Here is a 19,508-nt window from a genome sequence, read left to right as displayed (position 1 = left end):
TAACGACCATGGGGTCATGTGGTTTGAGCTTTCATCTCCTCCTCCAACACACACACACACACTTGTCTTCTCTGGGTACTCCAGCAAACAAAACGACGCGAATTGGCTCAACACTCCAAGGCTCTTGAATCGGTTAGCCCCCCCCCCCCCCACAATATTTGCAGGAAGCGATCCATGTACAATTCTCCAACAAGATTCCCAGAGATCTTAGGATCGCCTTCTCGGTGCCGTTACTCTGTCCCTGGCGGTGTCATCGGTTCTGCCAGTGCAGCTCCCCAGACTGTGGAACGCTTTCACCGTTGGTAACCAGGCAAGCAAGAGTCGCCGGAGTCTGCGACCAGGTCGCTTCTGAGATAGAAGAGGTAGAAAGTTCAGTGGGACTTACCTGGTAAAATTAAAAGTTTATCTTCTTGGTTCTTTCGGTAAAGTCACGTATAATGGAAAAAAAAAATTCCATTCTACGTGACTTACCGAAAGAACCAAGAAGATGAATCCCTGCAGTCACGAAAGCTTTAAATCGAAATTTAAAATAGTTAGTTATAGACCTGTGTTACAACATTGTACAATGTGCGATTCATTGATTTTATAGAGTGGTGGTGGTTACGACGATAATGATGATTTTGCTACTGCTAATGATGCTGCGTTTGCTGCTAACGATGATGACCGGCACTTAATTCTATACTCATGCAATTGTTAACCACGCATGCACGCACAATTACAGTCTCACATCGGCACAGATGCACACTAATTGGCTCACCTCGCATGCACACAGTGGAACGCATACTATGAAAATCACAGAGCACCAACACACAAATTATTACACACACACACACGACTCTCCTCCAATTCCGCGCGTCAAAAACTTCCAAAAGCTTTGCATCTTCCAGGCACACGTCACCTCGCCGCCAGATGTAGATCTTAGTTATGAATGTCCTCAATCCGCCACCGACGTGTTTCGTTAGATCTTATTTGATAATAAAAAACCGATCATATGCGCGTCTGTACGTGAATAGTATTGCCTTGTAGAGGGGAGTAGTGGCACAGTGGTTAGGGCACCGGCCTCTTAGCCCGGTGACACAGACTTCTGATTCCCCGCGAGTAATCTCTGAACCGTTCTTGGGCACCTCCCCACCTCCACAAACCCGCACGGACCAGGGTGGTGAAATATGGACGAACCCCCATGACGGACATGGCGTTGGGGAGGACTTTGTGCAACATTGGACTGGCAAAGGCGCTGAAAAGAACTATCATTACGATAATCAAATACGGTTAATAATTTAAACATATTCGTTGTTTATAGCAGTCCTTCCTAACAACAAGCTTACGCTTCAAATACCATCTGTTTCTTTCGGCATTTTGGAATGGAGCAGACACGCAAATAATGCACTCGTTCCTTAAAACAAATATATAAATGGTAATGATGCTCATATATTCCATGAGCCGATTCAAGCCTGCATGGACATGATGTGGCACATGTCCTCATTAGGAATCGACATCACCCCTAATGCATTTCTCACAATGTGACAACTAAGTCTTGTTTACTCTTTTTAAGTCATGCAGTATTGCCAATAGAGAAGATCCTTATCTTCAGGAGAATCGTATAAATGTACGTGGCCAGTAGGCTCGGAAGCATAACACAATTCCAGAGCCACTGAGTTGGCACTGCTGAGATTCAGGGTTCGAGTCAGGGTCGTGGTCACTTGTGATTAAACTTGTTTTTCTAAGTGCAGTGTGGCGACGGCCTCGGCCCAGTGAAGAACCATTTTTCACCGAATTGACCACTCATTTCAAAAACATTCTTCATCTCAAAATCAACACAACAAAATCGTGCGTGTAAAACATGATTATTTATGAGATGCAACCATTAACATAATTTAATTAAGGTGACATAGCAAACATACCCTAAGAGAAGATCGGCATTGCAATTCGTGAATCTAATTGCGTCTCCACGGGAGTGACAATTCATCACGCCTGCCAATCACCAACAAAATGCACGAAGAACATCATATCCAATTTGGTTATCGATTTAATTTGCACATTCCAGCTCTCGGCAGTCGCGGATGGAGTTAATGCTCTCCGCAGGGCATACAAAGGGGTAAAGGCTTTTCATGTGATACAGAGACTCTTTTGGAAGGGACTATTCCAGGAGCTATGATGTAATTGTCTATGATCGCTCTGACGCACAGTAGTGCACTGCCAGCTGCGAGCGATCCGAACCGTAATTATGCTTCTCACGACCCCCATACGACAGCAACTGCGGAGAAACAAATTTTAAAAAACACATCGTTAATTAAATGATAACGTGGTGTCTGAATAAATAAAAGCACTCTGTAGGAAAAATACAATTCTTACTCAAAAAAACACATTCAAATGACTTCCATTTAAATTGATATATAAAACTTAGGGCTTCCGCAGATTTCTACCTGTGCTCGCCGAAAGCCCTTGTTAGCAAAAAGTGGACACTTTGTCCTCCTGCAATTCCTGATCATTACTCGTGACCCTCGGTGCCCCAGTCTTAATTAAGCGAAATCTATGTGCGCTTTTAAGCACCGGACTAAATGGGGAGAAGATTCTTGTCCGGTGTGAAATTACAAAGTGGCGGGTGTATAGGTATCTTGCCTAATGTGCTTATTACGATTGTTGAGAAACATTAAATGTAATATGGTATATCATAACTAAATCAGTTTAAAACACGTACACTTTCGCGACCAACGTTATCCATGAGGTTTTTTTGGGTGAGATTGCATAAATAATAAATTCTGCCTATCGACCGATGAGGTTGGTTTAATTACCGGCGAAACGTCGCACCAACTATAAATGTTGTGGATTTACTCGCCAACACACCAGTCCGGTGTGCTGAAATAATAACGAATTGACATGTTTTTTTTACGTCACAACCCTCACTAATTAGCTGTATCGGGTGGTGGCGGGTTTAACACCACATTTATATTTACGCGATCCAACCCCAAAAAAAAAAACGTGCAGTTATAAATACATCTATTCGTGCAGTGCGTGTCCATGTGTGTGTGCGTGTGTGACAAAGATGGCGCAGTGGGTCATGGGGGACAGCGATCGTGCAGCGGTTAGCGCGCTGCACTACGAACCCGGCGACCCGAGTTCGATTCCCGCTGAGCCGGTTGTGGGTCTCGCCTAGGTCAACTCGATGAGTACCTCGTGCGGTGTGTAAACATCGCCACCCGTGAGATAAATGATGCTGCCCCCCCCCACCCCGTGTGCCGTGCTGGCCTTCATTTGGTGCTCGCTAACAGCACTTGTCCCTACAGTGTGTTGAGGCTATATGGGGGTTCTTTACCTTTGTCTTGTAGTGGGTCATGCACCGCACCACGATTCCATCCACCTGGGATTGATCGCTCACCACAGCCAACATCAGCGGTGAGTGATAACTGAACTAATCCTGGACCTCCTCGAGGTCAGCTCATGTGGTGCATGAACACCATCAGCTGGCCACATTACCTCCCCTCATGGCTTAATGTCCTCAATAGGTGCTCGCCAACAGCACCCGCTTCACTCTGTACGTCCGCCAGCCAAGGGAGTGAATGCTCCCGAGAGGAGGTTCACCGCGGAGACGGAGCGTCGAAATCGTTGCTCGCGTGAAGCTGCTCCGTGCATCGTTACACCGCAGCACCATGTGGGGTGGCGACGGCTTGACGATGACCCACGGAGACGGCGCGTGTTGATTGTACACACACACACAGACCTCACCCAGTTTGCTTCAACGTCTGGGCAGGCTTGCTCGTGCACGAGCTGTTCGGGGAACAAAATGTTCACTCGCTCACCGATGATTAATGCGGGGGGGGGGGGGGTTTCCCTTGCCTCGACACGGCAGGGCAATTTCACACCGCCACCCTTCCCGTGGCAGAAGCGCGACAGCGCGGACGGAAGAACGCCTACGATGTCCTGCGCCCAAGGCGCACGACACTGCATCCGATGGCGTATGACACCCGGTTGCATTGACAACCGTTTAAGATGCATCAATCGCCAATGATGTCAGCCTCAGCTGGAGGTCACCCGCAGTCACTGGGTTCACAGCACAGTGTGCTAATCGCTGCGCCACCACTCCTTCGCCTGTTACTCATTATGAAGAGCGTCATTAGAGTACCCCTAACTTGGCATGTATCGGTCGTTTCAGTCGCCATGATGATTTGGGGAATTATAATGTAGTGGTGGCGACTGCAGCTTGGGTTAATGCGAGGACGGCGGCAAACAAATGGGCACAGATGACGATACGGAGCCTCCTGTTCCATCAGTGCTGTTCCAACTGAGGTTATACCAAAAGCGTATGCTAATATTAGGAAAGTAACTGGATCTAACAATGAAGAGTGGTCAGTAATAATGCCCTTATACAGTATTACATAGGAGTCCCACCAGGTCTCAAGACTTTCAGGAGGGTTCTATTTTGAAAGTTCCATTAATGAACATTGTGGCTTCATGTGGGAGGAAGCCAGGAGGCATCTGGGGAAATACCCAAGCATATACAAGGGAACACTTACAGCTCTACGTGGACAGAATCAATCCAGAGATCGATGAAACTGACTGGATCATCTATGCACCAAAACCCATCGCTGTCGAGCAATCTTCATGTCACATCGGAGCCAAAGCCTACAAGCACCAACCAGGCACAACCTCCTTTGCATTCGAAATCCGATGAGTGGCCAGCACAGGGAAGATGTATTCTTGTGTTCGCCTACAGTAAGCTACCTTGCGTTTGGGCAATACAAGGTTTTACTTATTGGGCAATGCCAGGATTATGCGAGACTTGTTTAGATATACAGTAAAACCTTGGATTGCGAGTAACTTGGTCTGCGAGTGTTTTGCAAGACGAGCAATTTTTTTAAAATAAATATTAATTTGATAAACGAGCGAGGTCTTGCAATACGAGTAGTACGTGTCTATGCTTTGTCTGCCGAGCGTCACGTGATCACAACTGATATACGAGTGTTTTGATATACGAGTGCTTTGGATTACAAGCACGTTTCCGGAACGAATTATGCTCGCAATCCAAGGTTTTACTGTATAACACTACCTTGAAGGGATCGTTGCCGTTACCAGGTTGGAGCGATTCCAAGCCGAGTGAATGTCAGAGCGAGGCAACCCCTAGCTCTCCTGGCGGGCGCCACTGGCATTTTTATTGCCATTTACTTAAAATTGAAAAATTGCAACTGATAGCCGCGGCGTTCACTTTAGTTTTCCCCGGCTCTCAGTCACTGTTCATCATTATCATTGGTCATGGTCAATCCACTGCTAGATGAAGGCCTCCCCAAGCGTGCCACCACCTCCTCGCCATCCTCCTGAGATGCATTAAACTCATCTCGCACCGGCATATGAACGGATTACGCTCAATTGATACAATTACTCACCGCCAGGGACATCCTTTGCCATTTCACGCTGTATATGCCGCTAACATATTTCTACTCATAATTCGCTATGTAGTTTGCCGTTTAAATTCGCTTATATGCAACTTTTTAGTCGGATGTGGCACAGCATTGTACACGTGTACCGTGTGCTTCTCGCGAGGCAGACATCTCGTGCAGTTTCGCTTTATGCCCCCCTAGTTTGTAACGCATCTACTACAACCACCGCATGAAGCGAAGGCAACCTGGACAGGGTTCAGACTCACTCACCCCACGACCGATCACCCCACCACCGCTCACCACCCTTACAATCACATTAGGGTAGTGATAGCCCTAACACACGGCTTCACCAACCTAGCGATTCACTACACATCTTCCCCGCCACCAAATCGACAGGGTCAAAAGGGGAAGTGTGCAGCAGCTCACCGTGTTTCTTGCTGCTCCTCAACCTTTGCTTTCAGGACCTTGACTGGGGCCTCACCAATGCCCCGTCTCCAATGGCTGCATTGCTCGCTCCTGGTTCTTGGGAGTCTTGACATCACGCTCGGGTCTCCGATCCAGCATCATGCCTCTAACACCGAGGCAGCAGGGACGTGTTCTATGTCCAGGTCTACTCGTGGGTAAGGCTGCCACTGGTGCAGTCTGGGAATTGGCATCCGCTGTTTTTGGGTGGCAGGAATTCACTTGCAGCGAGATCTGGTGCTGGTATGGTGTTGAACTTTACTGCAGTAAACTGAACAGTTTTTTTTTTAATACTGAGGCCTAGGCTGACTGAGAAATATGTCTGTGTTCGATCACTTGAAAAGGTGGCAGCCCTTAATCATTACCAAGTCTGCTGCTTCAGGTTATAGCTGCCTCCTTGTTCTAAGTGGTTCCTTACATACAAACTAAGCAAAGGGGCCTCAATCAGATGTAATTCAATGTACCGCATGCTTCGTTTGTCTATCAATTGGAAATGCACGCTCACGCAAGCCTAACACCGAAAATCTAACGCAAATTTCATCTCTAAATTTCTAAAGCATGCGCACACAGCTCAATTACCATTCACCTTCAATTTACCCTTGTTAAAAGAAAACCAGCAAACATGCCACACTTTTTTTTTATCAGGCAACGTACCTGCTCTCCATCCTGATTCAATTGGTTCTTCCTTCTTCTTGGTTCTTTTGGTAAAGCCGTCCTCAGGTGAAGAACAGGTCTGTCGGGAAGACAGACCTGTTCTTCACCTGAGGACGGCTGCTTGCGTTGTGGCCGAAACGTCGTGAGAATTATTTTATTATGTTTTATTTGTATTATTCTATTATTTCCCTTCTACGTGACTTTACCGAAAGAACCAAGAAGATCATCAATATACTCAATATAATCTCCAATAGGCTGAGCTACTAACAATAAGTCATTATACATTGCACGTCAATGTCGCAAAAAATATTATAATAATCTTTTTTCTTACATCACACGACTATACCCCGTATTATAAACTGCTATAGACAGACCCCAACATTGAATTATACACGCTAAGATACCAGCTAGCAACATCAGCAAAGAAGAGCGTTTTCAATTATCTCACTTAAAAAAGAGGGATGACATTATCATCCTCTCAGCCGACAAGTTCAATGCCACTGTCATCATGGACAAAATAGAATACAACAACGAAATTCAAGAACTACTCAACGATGGCAGCTATACAAAAATAAGAAGAGACCCCACCAACAGCCCCGTCATTAAAACCAACAAAATAATTTCTGATTCAACCGCATTAATTGATCAAACCACACAGTTCTCGTTGAAACCTTCTGCAACCAGGCCACCAATATTATATGGCTTACCAAAGATGCATAAAGAAGATACACCCCTTCGTCCCATTGTCTCTACTCTCTACTATCAACTCCCCCACCTACAAACTGGCTCGATTTTTGTCTGAAATCCTGCGGCCGTTTACTGGAAAAACCACCTCTGCGGTACTAAACTCTACTCACCTGGTATCGACAATCAAGGGTATTTCCCTGTCCCCAGACGACCTGCTTGTTAGTTTTGATGTGGTTTCCTTGTTCACCAAGGTTCCTGTACCTGACACCATCGCAATCATTGAAGACTTGGTTCATCAAGGACTTCATACTGATGTACCCCTCCTGGTGAGACACTGCTTAGCCAACACATACTTCACCTGGAATGGAACTTTCAACAAACAAGCTGAGGGCACCCCAATGGGCTCCCCCCTATCTCCGGTTGTAGCCAACGTTTTTATGGATAAATTTGAGACTGACGCCATCCAGACTGCCACTCTACCCCCGACCTTTTGTCATCTGGCCACATGGCCAGCCGTCTCTAGACCAATTCCTCGACCACATCAATTCCATACACCCCACCATCAGATTCACCATGGAAGTCGAAAAGGATGGCAAGCTACCCTTTTTGGATGTCCTAATTAAAAGGAGATCTGATGGTTCAATGAACCACTCTGTCTACAGGAAAGCTACCCATACGGATGCTTACTTAAAACCGGATTCCCACCACCATCCATCCCAGAAAAAATCCCTCATCAAGACTCTACACCATAGAGCCCAATGCATCTCCGACCAGGAACACATTGCCAGTGAACTCAAGCACGTACAAGATCCAGGTCCGATTCAACACAGTACATAAAATCAGTGATCTGGTCCCATCTGTAAAATATGTGGTTCCAGATATACAGTTCCCGGGCATCTACAAACTAGGTTGCCCTCTGTGGTAGCAGTTACATTGGAGAAACCAAACGACATATCTCGGACCGAATCCGTGAACATAAACCAGACCTGAAACACGGTAGGACCAACACCTCAGCCGTGGCAGACCACTGTTATAATTTAGTGGGTTCACATGACATTGACTTCTCCAAGACGGAAGTTCTCTGCAAGCCATCCGGCTACCATGAGAGATTCGTTCACGAGGCAATCCACATACACAAACACAGAGACAATTTCAACCGAGAAGATAGATTCTGGCACAGCAATCATTGGAAGGACGTGATAAACCATTTCGGGTCTTGATTGATTTTGTTTTACGGTGACTTTCAGACTGCAGTCCATTCGCTGGCATTGCCTCTTAGTACCTTTCACGCGACGGTCAATGGTATGGTTAATAGAAAATTCTATAATAATAAATAGTATAACAGTGTAATGTTTAATACAATGTATAAGGTATCTTCTTGGTTCTTTCGGTAAAGTCACGTAGAAGGGAAGTAATAAAATAATAAAAATTAAACATAATAAAATAATTCTCACGACGTTTCGGCCACAACGCAAGCAGCCGTCCTCAGGTGAAACCAGGTCTGTCGAGGCGACAGCGTCTGAATGAAACAGCACACGTGCTTGGAGCATATATATAAGCTGGGTTGGAAGGGGGGGGGGAAGGGCGTCTTGACAAAATAATTTGCATATCAAGAGGAATTTAGCATATTTATGGGAAATGCAGGTATGTGATTAGTACTACTTATGTCCGTGCATTATGCAGGATTGGCAGCATCTAAGGGAGGAGATATGGGAAATGCAGGTATGTAAATTAGTGCTACTTTGCCCGTGCATTATGCAGGATTAGCAGCATCACAGGGAGGGGATAGGGGTAGCATTAATAAAGGGAAGAAGTGTTAATAGTATGTAGCTGCAGTAACTAAAACCACCACGTAAACAACTAAAGTATAAAGTACATAGTATCATCATTATACAAAATATACTCTACAATAAGCTGAGTTACTAACAGTAAGTAATACATTACAATTCTACGTCGTAAAAAATATAATATGCTTCCATCTAAACTTTATTCTCTTACATCACACGAGTCTACACCGTACTATATACTGCCATAGAGAAACCCAACATTAAATTATATACTGTATTGCTATAAACCACCCTAAACCTCATCCATTGTAATATTACACTATGTATTATTCTACCCACCCTAATGTATATCACACTGCTGTATATTCACTATACAATTACGATATTATATATTACTTTGTACATTGTCTTAAGCATATACATTTTTATACTATTTGTTATTATACATTGGAGCGCTGTCTTTTAGACAGCTCTGTCTTCACCTGAGGACGGCTGCTTGCGTTGTGGCCGAAACGTCGTGAGATTTTTATTTGAATATGTATTATTTTTATTATTTTATTATTTTCCTTCTACGTGACTTTACCGAAAGAACCGAGAAGATGAATCCCTGCAGTCACGAAAGAAGCTTTAAATCGAAATGGTTCTTCCTTACTCCAACCTTCCAAGTGTTATTATTGTTTTACACAGGCATAATATCTTACAGTTTACTCCGCACATTCACCATAACTACATATCTCTCTCTCCTCTTTACGTTTCACAGTTTCCTTTGGGGTTAAATAACAATACTAATAATTTTTCGATTTAAAGCTTTCACGACTGCAGGGATTCATATTCTTGGTTCTTTTGGTAAAGTCATGTAGAAGGGAAATATAATAATAATAATATAATAATATTATTAGAATAATATTATTAGAATATAATAATATTATTTCCCTTCTACGTGACTTTACCGAAAGAACCAAGAATATAAATACTAATAATGTCAACAAATTCACTATGAATTGGGTTTGAACCATGGTTTTCTGCTCCCAAATCAAAAACCCAATCACAAAGACACTACCCAGCTTTGCCAATGCGTGCATCTGCCTTGGGCTTATATTACATCGTGCCACTTGCATACATTGGCTATTTGAGTATCAGGGTGATTAGGATTTGATACTGGTAAGTGGTATTCCGTTGCAGGGCCTTTTACCCAGTGTGTTTTCGGTTTTCCCATAGAATTTTAAGAGTCCAAAACATGAGTTTGGCTTAGGCAGCTCATGGCTCTGAATAAGCACACTGGTTGTGTATATTTTTATTTTTTGAAAAAAAAAAACGCTAAAAAGTCATTAATAGCAGTTAAATTGAAGTGGATGTTTTCGCGGTTGCGCTTTATACCTCGACATCGTGTTTACAGGTTGTAATAAGCTCCCAGCACGTGGAGTAAAACGTCGGACATCGTGCCGGACAGCATGCGACACAATCCCAAAACAATCAGAGAATTATAGCACGTGGTCATTCTCGTCATCAGCCGTGAGCTCGTGGCAGAAATTCCACAATATTTCACAATATTACGGGGCCAATCCTTCCAGAAGAACCACCGTCAACTTCCCACGAAGTGTTAGAAAACTCACTTTATCAACCCTAAAGAGATGATGGGCACAGTCGACCCACGACGGGAATTTAAACTCGCAATCTGAATGGAGCACTCAAACCACACCGCCACGTATTGGCTGTGATATCTGTGGCTGTTTGGCCAGCACAGGTCAAAAGACTAACACCACCCATTCATTACATCTGCGAGTTAATCAATGGACGGGGCAGTTAAGCTTCCCCTGAGTACCGATGTCTCGTGTGACCTTAAAGGCGACAGACACTTTGTTGATAACCCGACTAATTATTCGTGCTCCAGTAACAGGAAAATCTAATTGACACATCACGTAAGCGCGTACATACAGCAAGTGCCTAGTTACCATTGTAATTAGCTACCTCTTATAACATAAATAAACATTAAAGTATCTTCATTTTTCAGCCAGTGGTCGACCAGAACAGACAATGGTGGTTACAATATTGAGACATTGTTGGTTGCAGTACGATTACGTGTCAATACATCATACAAGATAAAAAAACAATGCACATGCATGCCATGCATTGCGTTTGTGTTTAGTGTATACTGTACGTTCGTTGAACCACGACGTTATATATATTTTTTATACTAAAACATCTATGGTAGCAGGATGGCGAAATAATTTAAACAAATCGACAAATTCCAAACATCGACGTGAAGAATTGTAATAAAAAAAAACCACCAGCAACAACGACAGCAACAACAACAACTTTAGACAGACTACTCAATAATGATTTGGTAAATCTATGCATACTCTTTCGTTCTTTCGGTAAAGTCACGTGGGTGAAAATAAAAAAATACAAATCTAAGATTAAAAATAAATAATAAAATTGAAATAACTAAATTAAATCACGCGCAACACAAGCGTCCGTCATCAGGTGGGGACAACCACAGCGAAAACAGTTGCTGAAGTTTGCCAAAGAGATGACTCTGACAAGGGATTAGATAGCTGGGGGGGGCAGGGTGAGTGTGGGGGCGGGGCGTGGGCTGGAGAGGAGCGGAAATGCTGATCCTAAAGCTCGACCTACTGCTGTGACACGTTGGGTGGGGGGTTGGGGGACAACTCGGCAGGCTCGAAACCCTGCACGGCAAATTTCCAATTGATGGGAGTGAGCAGGGCTGGGAGTAAAAAACTGGAGATGCGGATATGAATATAAACTATAAGGTAGCTAAGGTTTAACTTGGTTAATAACATCCTTACAATGATTGCTCAATTTGAATCCATCTTCTCGGTTGAAGTTATGTCTATGTTTGTATATCTGGATGGCTTCATGGACAAATCTTTGGTGGTATTCAGACGGCTTGCAGAGCACTTGAGTATCGGAGAGAACAATATCATGAGAGCCCACCGCGTTATAGCAGTGATCAGAAACTGCGGAAGATCCACTTCTGCCATGTTTCAAATCCGCCTTGTGCTCGCGAATGCGGTCCGATATGTGTCGTTTCGTTTCCCCAGTGTAACAATCACCACAAATGCAACTCAGTTTGTAGACTCCAGGGTATTACATGTGTTGTGCCCGAAACGTCGTGATTTAATTTAGTTATTTATATTTTATTCTTTATATTTATTGTCATCTTTTTTTTCACCTACGTGACTTCACCAAAGAACCAAAGAGTATGGATCCTTGCAGTAATGAAAACTTCAAATCTAGAATTAAATCTACGCAATTTTAATATTCTCTTCTGAACAAAACTTCGGGCCACAGAGCATTTGTAGAGGGCTTTTGCCTGTAACATCAGCCAACCTAGCCACATAATTTGTATCGCAAAAAAACAACATACACCCCCCCCTCTCTGTCCCCCCTCGCTCCTCCCCCCCGCTTTATTACCTATATAACCTCTGGCCACGGCAGCTCTCTCGCCCACTGCATTGGCATTGTTGCTGTATTGGCATTGCTGCTGCATTGGCATTGCTGCTGCATTGGCATTGCTGCTGCATTGGCATTGTTGCTGCATTGGCATTGCCGCTTCATTGGCATTGTCGCTGCCTTGGCATTGCTGCTACATTGGAATTGCTGCTGCATTGACATTGCTGCTGCATTGGCATTGCCGCTTCATTGGCATTGTTGCTGCATTGGCATTGCCGCTTCATTGGCATTGTTGCTGCATTGACATTGCTGCTGCATTGGCATTGTTGCTGCATTGACATTGCTGCTGCATTGGCATTGTTGCTGCATTGACATTGCTGCTGCATTGGCATTGTTGCTGCATTGACATTGCTGCTGCATTGGCATTGTTGCTGCATTGACATTGCTGCTGCATTGGCATTGTTGCTGCATTGGCATTGCCGCTTCATTGGCATTGTTGCTGCATTGACATTGCTGCTGCATTGGCATTGTTGCTGCATTGACATTGCTGCTGCATTGGCATTGTTGCTGCATTGACATTGCTGCTGCATTGGCATTGTTGCTGCATTGACATTGCTGCTGCATTGGCATTGTTGCTGCATTGACATTGCCGCTTCATTGGCATTGTTGCTGCATTGACATTGCTGCTGCATTGGCATTGTTGCTGCATTGACATTGCCGCTTCATTGGCATTGTTGCTGCATTGACATTGCTGCTGCATTGGCATTGTCGCTGCATTGACATTGCTGCTGCATTGGCATTGTTGCTGCATTGACATTGCTGCTGCATTGGCATTGTCGCTGCATTGACATTGCTGCTGCATTGGCATTGTTGCTGCATTGACATTGCTGCTGCATTGGCATTGTCGCTGCATTGACATTGCTGCTGCATTGGCATTGTTGCTGCATTGACATTGCTGCTGCATTGGCACTCGTGCCCCGCCCATGCTCCTGGTGCTGCTGATACACTTGCGGGGCTACGCCCATCCCCAGACCTTGATAAACGGTTTGCCTTTAGAGGCTGACTACTTTGCCTGATGACGACCGCTTGTGTTGCGTTCGAAACGTCGTGATTTGTTTTATTTTATTTCTAACTACGTGACTTTACCGAAAGAACCAAAGGGTATACGTAGGTTTACACATTCAAAATAGATGAATGATTAACCTCTCTAAATTGCTCGATGAGATGTGAATATTTTTTGGAAAGTCAACGCCTTTACATTCGCTTCTTCTCTCCTCGCAAGGCCATGGCCCACAGTACAATGCACATCGGTTTAAATGTTCAAATGTATTCATAATTTTGGCGAGGTGTTTTCACTGTTTTTTGTTATTTTTGTAAAGCTTACGTAATGTTTTTATAAGGAACGTAATCCTAAATGTAGTGTTTTGAAAGTATCGTAATCTAATTGCTTGATTAATGTAATTGATTTAAATATATACGTATGAATGTTAATTTAGCTGGTGGTGGAGTGGTGGTGCAGTGATTTGCACACTGAAGCATTGGTCCAGTGACCTGGTTTCAAACCCCAACAACGATTAGTGTAAGTGGCGCGTGACAACTTAACTAGTTGTGAACTCCCGCTTACCAACGGACACTGATCAGCAATCCCTATGGCCAACACAGTGCAGGGAGGCCTTCATCCAGCAGTGGATTGACAGAGATGTACATTGTTAAGTTGATATAACCTCATCAATCACTGCACGACACTATGATTGTAGGATGTGTATCATGGTCTAGGTACATTGGCTGCTGATGTGGTCTGTGGCTGTACACCACTGCCAAAGCAGCATTTTACCTTCTCTGTTTATAAATATGCAATCATAAAAATCACGCTGTAAGAGTTTGATGCAGATACACATACGGCAAAGCATTAAGGGATTTGACGTTACTATGTTATGTAGTCCGCTGTTGAAGCCCACTTGACGTCATTGGCAAACGTGGGCCTTTGGGTGTCATCAGAGCCTGGCTTTAAATAGGGCTCGTTATAACGAGACTTCAGTGGCAGTGCCTGCGGCTCACAATTGAACTAATGTACGTTAAGGAGTTAAAATGATGACCGAGATTTAATTAAATATGCTGCTTACAGGAATGCTAAAACCAGTTTTGGCTCACTGCCAGGAGACCCCATCAAACGCTGGCCTTGTCAGTCTATTGTCCAAAGAACCCATAGACCCAGGCAATCTTTTGAATACATCTAACATCGGTGTAGTCAGTCTATTGTCTAGAGACCCCCATCAGAGACCCGTACATTAGTCTATTGTCTATAGACCCCATCAAACAGTGGTCCGCAAGTCTATTGTCTAAAGACCCCAGAGACCAGTCTGTCAGTCTATTGTCTGTCGAATGCATCGAGCACAGCTCTTGGCAGTCCAGTCTGTTGTCTAAAGACCCCATCAGAGACCGGCCTGTCAGTCGAATGCATTACCGTTGACGGAGCAGCGTTCTCTTTGGCAGCTAGCACTGTCTGGAATGCACCACAATTGCAAATAACGTCGGATCAGCTCCCTTTACATTTTGACATGGCACTTTAAAACTCTGGCTTCGCTGCAGCTGCTGCTGCTCCCGCCTGTGGCTGCTGTCTGCGAGACTCTTTATGACGTTCAGCGCTGCGTGGTGCTGTTTGCATGCGTGACTCTGGGTGGCATCAAACTGTTGGTCTCGTTGTGATCGTTCTCTGGGCCTTTGCCGATGTCGGGTGTTTTGGTGTTTGCGGTCGCCAGGCTTGTTCGTGTTGCGTTCACTTCCATACCCTCCGTACCGAGATGTTGGTTACCTCGCCTGGTATACAGGAGGTCGTGGGTGGTTCGATCCCGACCTTGACGCCTGCTGTGTATTTGGAGTTTGCGTGTCGATCTCTCCCCCGTGGTCGTATGGATTTTTCTCCGGGTCCTCCGGCTTTTTGCCTCCACGTTTGGAATCAACATCACGCGTTTGTAAAAAAAAACATGTCCACACGATAAGTAACTTAGTTGAGCGATCATTTGTGGCCGGGTCACTTCTGAAAAAGAGCTGTATAGCTCAGTGGGCCTTACCTGGTAAAAAAATATAAAATAGTTTAATAGAAGTTTCTCGTTTTCCCTCCATACCCTCCTTTCCCTCCGTACCCTTGGCCGTGTTCGTTATTGTGTCTCTGCGGTGTTTGACGCGCCAATTCGATGCGACTGTGGTTTCTGATGTTCATCGTTTTGAAATGCAGTTTGCATGAATGACGCTATACAATATTTAATTATTATTATGATGGTTATCATCCAGATACTCCCACAGATGTGCCTGTCTGTCAGTCGATTATATAGAGGCTCAAACACCTGTCTGTAAAGCCTTTGTCTAAAATTATGCATCATGTTCACTGTTCATTAAAGCAAGTGGCCATACAGCTGGAAAGGATAGCGATTGATGGTCAAGACGGGTGACGGAATGGCAGTCAAAGGAGCTAAGCATGCCAGAGATGACCACCATTTAGATCGAGACGTGAGATCAGCTCATGTGTAGCAGTGAGATAGATCGTGGGACCATGTATGTATGTATGTTGAACTTCGTTCGCACCGTACTTAGACAACCGTGCTAATCGGATGTGCTTATGGTGACAGCTTGCCTTCATCCAGCAGTAGATCGATCATGGCTGATGAACATACATTAGTCACTAGTTTAATACGTTGTCCACTCTCTATTAGATGTATTGCCACGCCGCATGGGAGGTGATGCACTTGGTGAACTAATTATGGCAATAGTGTGTTAGTAAGTGTTTAGCAAGGGACTTGGAGCAATTTGGAAATTCAAGCTGACCCGATCCTGTGAGTGAAACAACTTAACAACCACGTCGTATACTCTGGCAGCCAGGAGTTTCATATATTTAGTTTTTTTGACTTTTGTAGCTGCTAACTTAGCATTAGCTATATTTGCTCAAAAGGTCAGTATTGTATCCCTTGTACACACATCGCTAGCATTTGCATAAGCATATAAGTTGGTCATAATCATCTCTGGATGAGATGATGTGTGGCTCGCAATCAGAAGGTTGCGTGTTCAAGTGCCGGTTAAGGCTTGACTCAGCCCATCATTGCTCCACGGTAGATACATTGAGTACCACTTTGTGGGTATACTCGCTCACGTTATCAGATGGCGGAATTTCCCCCACTGGCTCAGGGCTGTGAACGAGAGTCGAGCACCGGCTGAATGCTGATTTGAACAGGAAATCACAATCACGCTTCTGTATACACGTGTGTATGTTGAACTTCTTTCGCACCGTACAAAGCCAACCCTGTTAATCGGAGGTGCCGGGGGCAGCAAACTAAACACAAACATCGGTTATACATGAATGAATTCGTCAATCTAGATTATTTAAAAGTGCACAGCTGCAGTGGCTTCCCAATAACGGAAGGAAGAGCGTTCCAGAGGGCCGCAGAAGGGCACCTGAGAGCGCGCGATGCGGTGAGCACCGTCTCAGTTCGATGGCCAGCAGCCAAAAGCCGCTGCTCCCGTGTGAAGGGGAGAGGTGGGGTGGGTGGGGTGCAGGTATAACAACAACAACATCAACAAGCGTAAATTAGGCTATAAACACATTTATGAATGGTGCAGAATGCCACTCTTTTATTCACCAAACGGGGGAGGAACGGCAATTAAATTTAATCAGTTGCTGCGTAAATATTATGTTTCCCCCCACAAGCACAGCTAATCCACAACCCACATAGTCCGCTCACTGAACAATCGAGAGTTCGCTATGAATCAACGTGTTGTCTGACTTCACATAGAGGCTATATGCACGGGGATGGGGTGGGGAGTGCGGTTCTAAGTGCATTGTCTCATGAACCCATCGACCGGCACTACCCGGCGTGGTGAAGTATGGTCAAGCGATCCCCGTGCCCGACGAAGCCTCAATCTGGCAGTGTACGCACAGAGGCATGCAACGTGAGCAGCGTTCGTGCACGCGCGACCGCAAATGCCCCGTCGGAGGGGGGCGGGGGGGCTCTGGAGATCGGCCAAGTGGCGGCCCTTCTGCCAGCAGTGGCCTGAGCGAGCGATCTCAGGGCTGCACCTCTACCGTTTCACCATGTGGAAATGTATTGTCTGCTAAAATACTGCATAAGCGCCGAGTTATTGTCTGTGTGTGTGTTGTTCTTGATGGGGAGCGGCGGTGTGGCGGTTAGCACGCTGCGCTACGAACCCAGCGACCCGGGTTCGATTCCCGATCAAGGCCAACACACCGGTGACGATTATCTGAACCGGTTCTGGGACTCCCCTAGGTCGATTCAGCCTCAAATGAGTACCTGGTGCGGTGTGTAAACATCACTACTGGAGAGACAAAGGCGGTCGGGCGTGGTGTTGGCCAACCAACCCCTCGTGTACCGTTCCGGCCTTTATAGGTGCTCGCTAACAGCACTTGCCCCAACAGTCTGTTAAGGCTACACGGGTGATCTTTGTCTTGTTAGGTTGTTGTTGTCGGTACACGCGTTCACGTGCACACACGTGACATTAGCCGTCCCGGACGGCAGCCTAATTAACGTGAACGCGCGGTCCCCGCTTCACTGTCGCTTGACGCTGCCCCCCCCCCCCACCCATAGCCGCGAACCCTGCCTCCCCTGTACCCCCCAACCAGCGCCCCCCCCCCCCCCCCCCGCTTTAGCTCCCCCTTGGTGCATCCACCTTAATTAAAATGTTTTTTTTCTAATTCAACTTTAATTGATGTGGGGGCTTCCCGAGGTGCGAGTCGTGCCATTAATCTTGCGGGGGGTTGTTTTTGCTCGCCCCCCCCCCGCCACAATCGCTCCTCTTCCCCAAAACCGCCCCCCTTCCAATCCCCCCCTCATCATCAACTCGAATACTCTCCCACTACCCCCACAGCTCCATGCACCCCCCCCCACCTCCACAATAGTTATTCCAGTGACTAACTAGAATGAATCGTTTGTTGTTTTATTTGGACGCCCGACGTTTTATTTCAGTTGCGCCATGCAGAGTCAAGAGCCGGAGACATTTCTATTTGGAGGTCTCTCGTGTCGCATCGTTTGGGGAAAACGGTCCTGGGAGATGATGTTGCAGAAAAACTTTCCGGAGTCACTTCGCTAGAGGGAGGCATCGTATCCACTCCGAGTCTTGCACCGTGCCAGATATATTTCGTGTCCAAGAGCTGCAATGTCAATTTAAGTGATTTTAGTTTTTTTAAAGGAGGTCAACTGCTGCAATTATGAATATTATCCAAATGGTGCCCTTGGCGTCACGTCACGAGATGAAGACATGCAGCTAGCAATGCGCCACCACGTGTCAGAGAATGGCTCCAAAAAATTAAGCCACATTGATTGGGCTTCTTATCCCAAGCTCGGACCAATCTGTTCAAATGGCTTTTCTTCCTGCAGTCATTGCTGACCAGGCTGAGACCATCAACTGGCAAGCCTTGACTCTACCCAATTTCGACCACTGGTGACGACACCCTATGTCAGCAGGACAAGCTCAGAGCGCCAAGACAATATCGTCACCCTGAACCGCCCGCCCACATGGCAAAAACACACAACGCACGAGACTGTTTTGTACAGTTATAGGGGGACCAGACTCAAACCATCAATTAATTACACCCAACAAACACATGGCCTAATATTGGGTTGCTCAAGCCTACGTTCAAATCCAAGGTCTCGTTATTTTTGCCTTTACTTTGGTACATGCATTCTCACAAATCATATACAACACAATTAGTGAAGACATGTGGGTTCCAATCAGCCTATTGTTCATCATGATTAAATGCGTCCTGCTTTGTCCTTGATACCATTGAGCAACACATATTATCGCAGAGTCTACAAATTGGCTTTGCAATGAGAGAAACAGCCCAAACATGATTCAAGTCACGTGTATCGGAGAGACGGATAACGTCGTCCACTGGTACAATACAGACGGTACATTGGAAACACTTGACCCTCACAGCAAGAAGAGCCTGGGTTTGATTCCTGATTCGAGCGACATTTCACATGAAATGTGTATATTGTCAATCTTGTTCTGCATGGGTTTCAACCGAGCGTAAATATTAATAATAATAATGTCAGAATCAGAATCTTTATTTAGACTGGAGGAATCCGATGAGCTATGAAGCTCTTTTCACAGACGTCCAGCAAAC

The sequence above is a fragment of the Lampetra planeri genome, chromosome 1 (assembly GCF_965212315.1).
Source record: "Lampetra planeri chromosome 1, kcLamPlan1.2.h2, whole genome shotgun sequence".
NCBI lineage: Eukaryota > Metazoa > Chordata > Hyperoartia > Petromyzontiformes > Petromyzontidae > Lampetra > Lampetra planeri.
The sequence above is the reverse complement of the archived record's forward strand: the minus strand, read 5'-3'. Positions refer to the sequence as shown.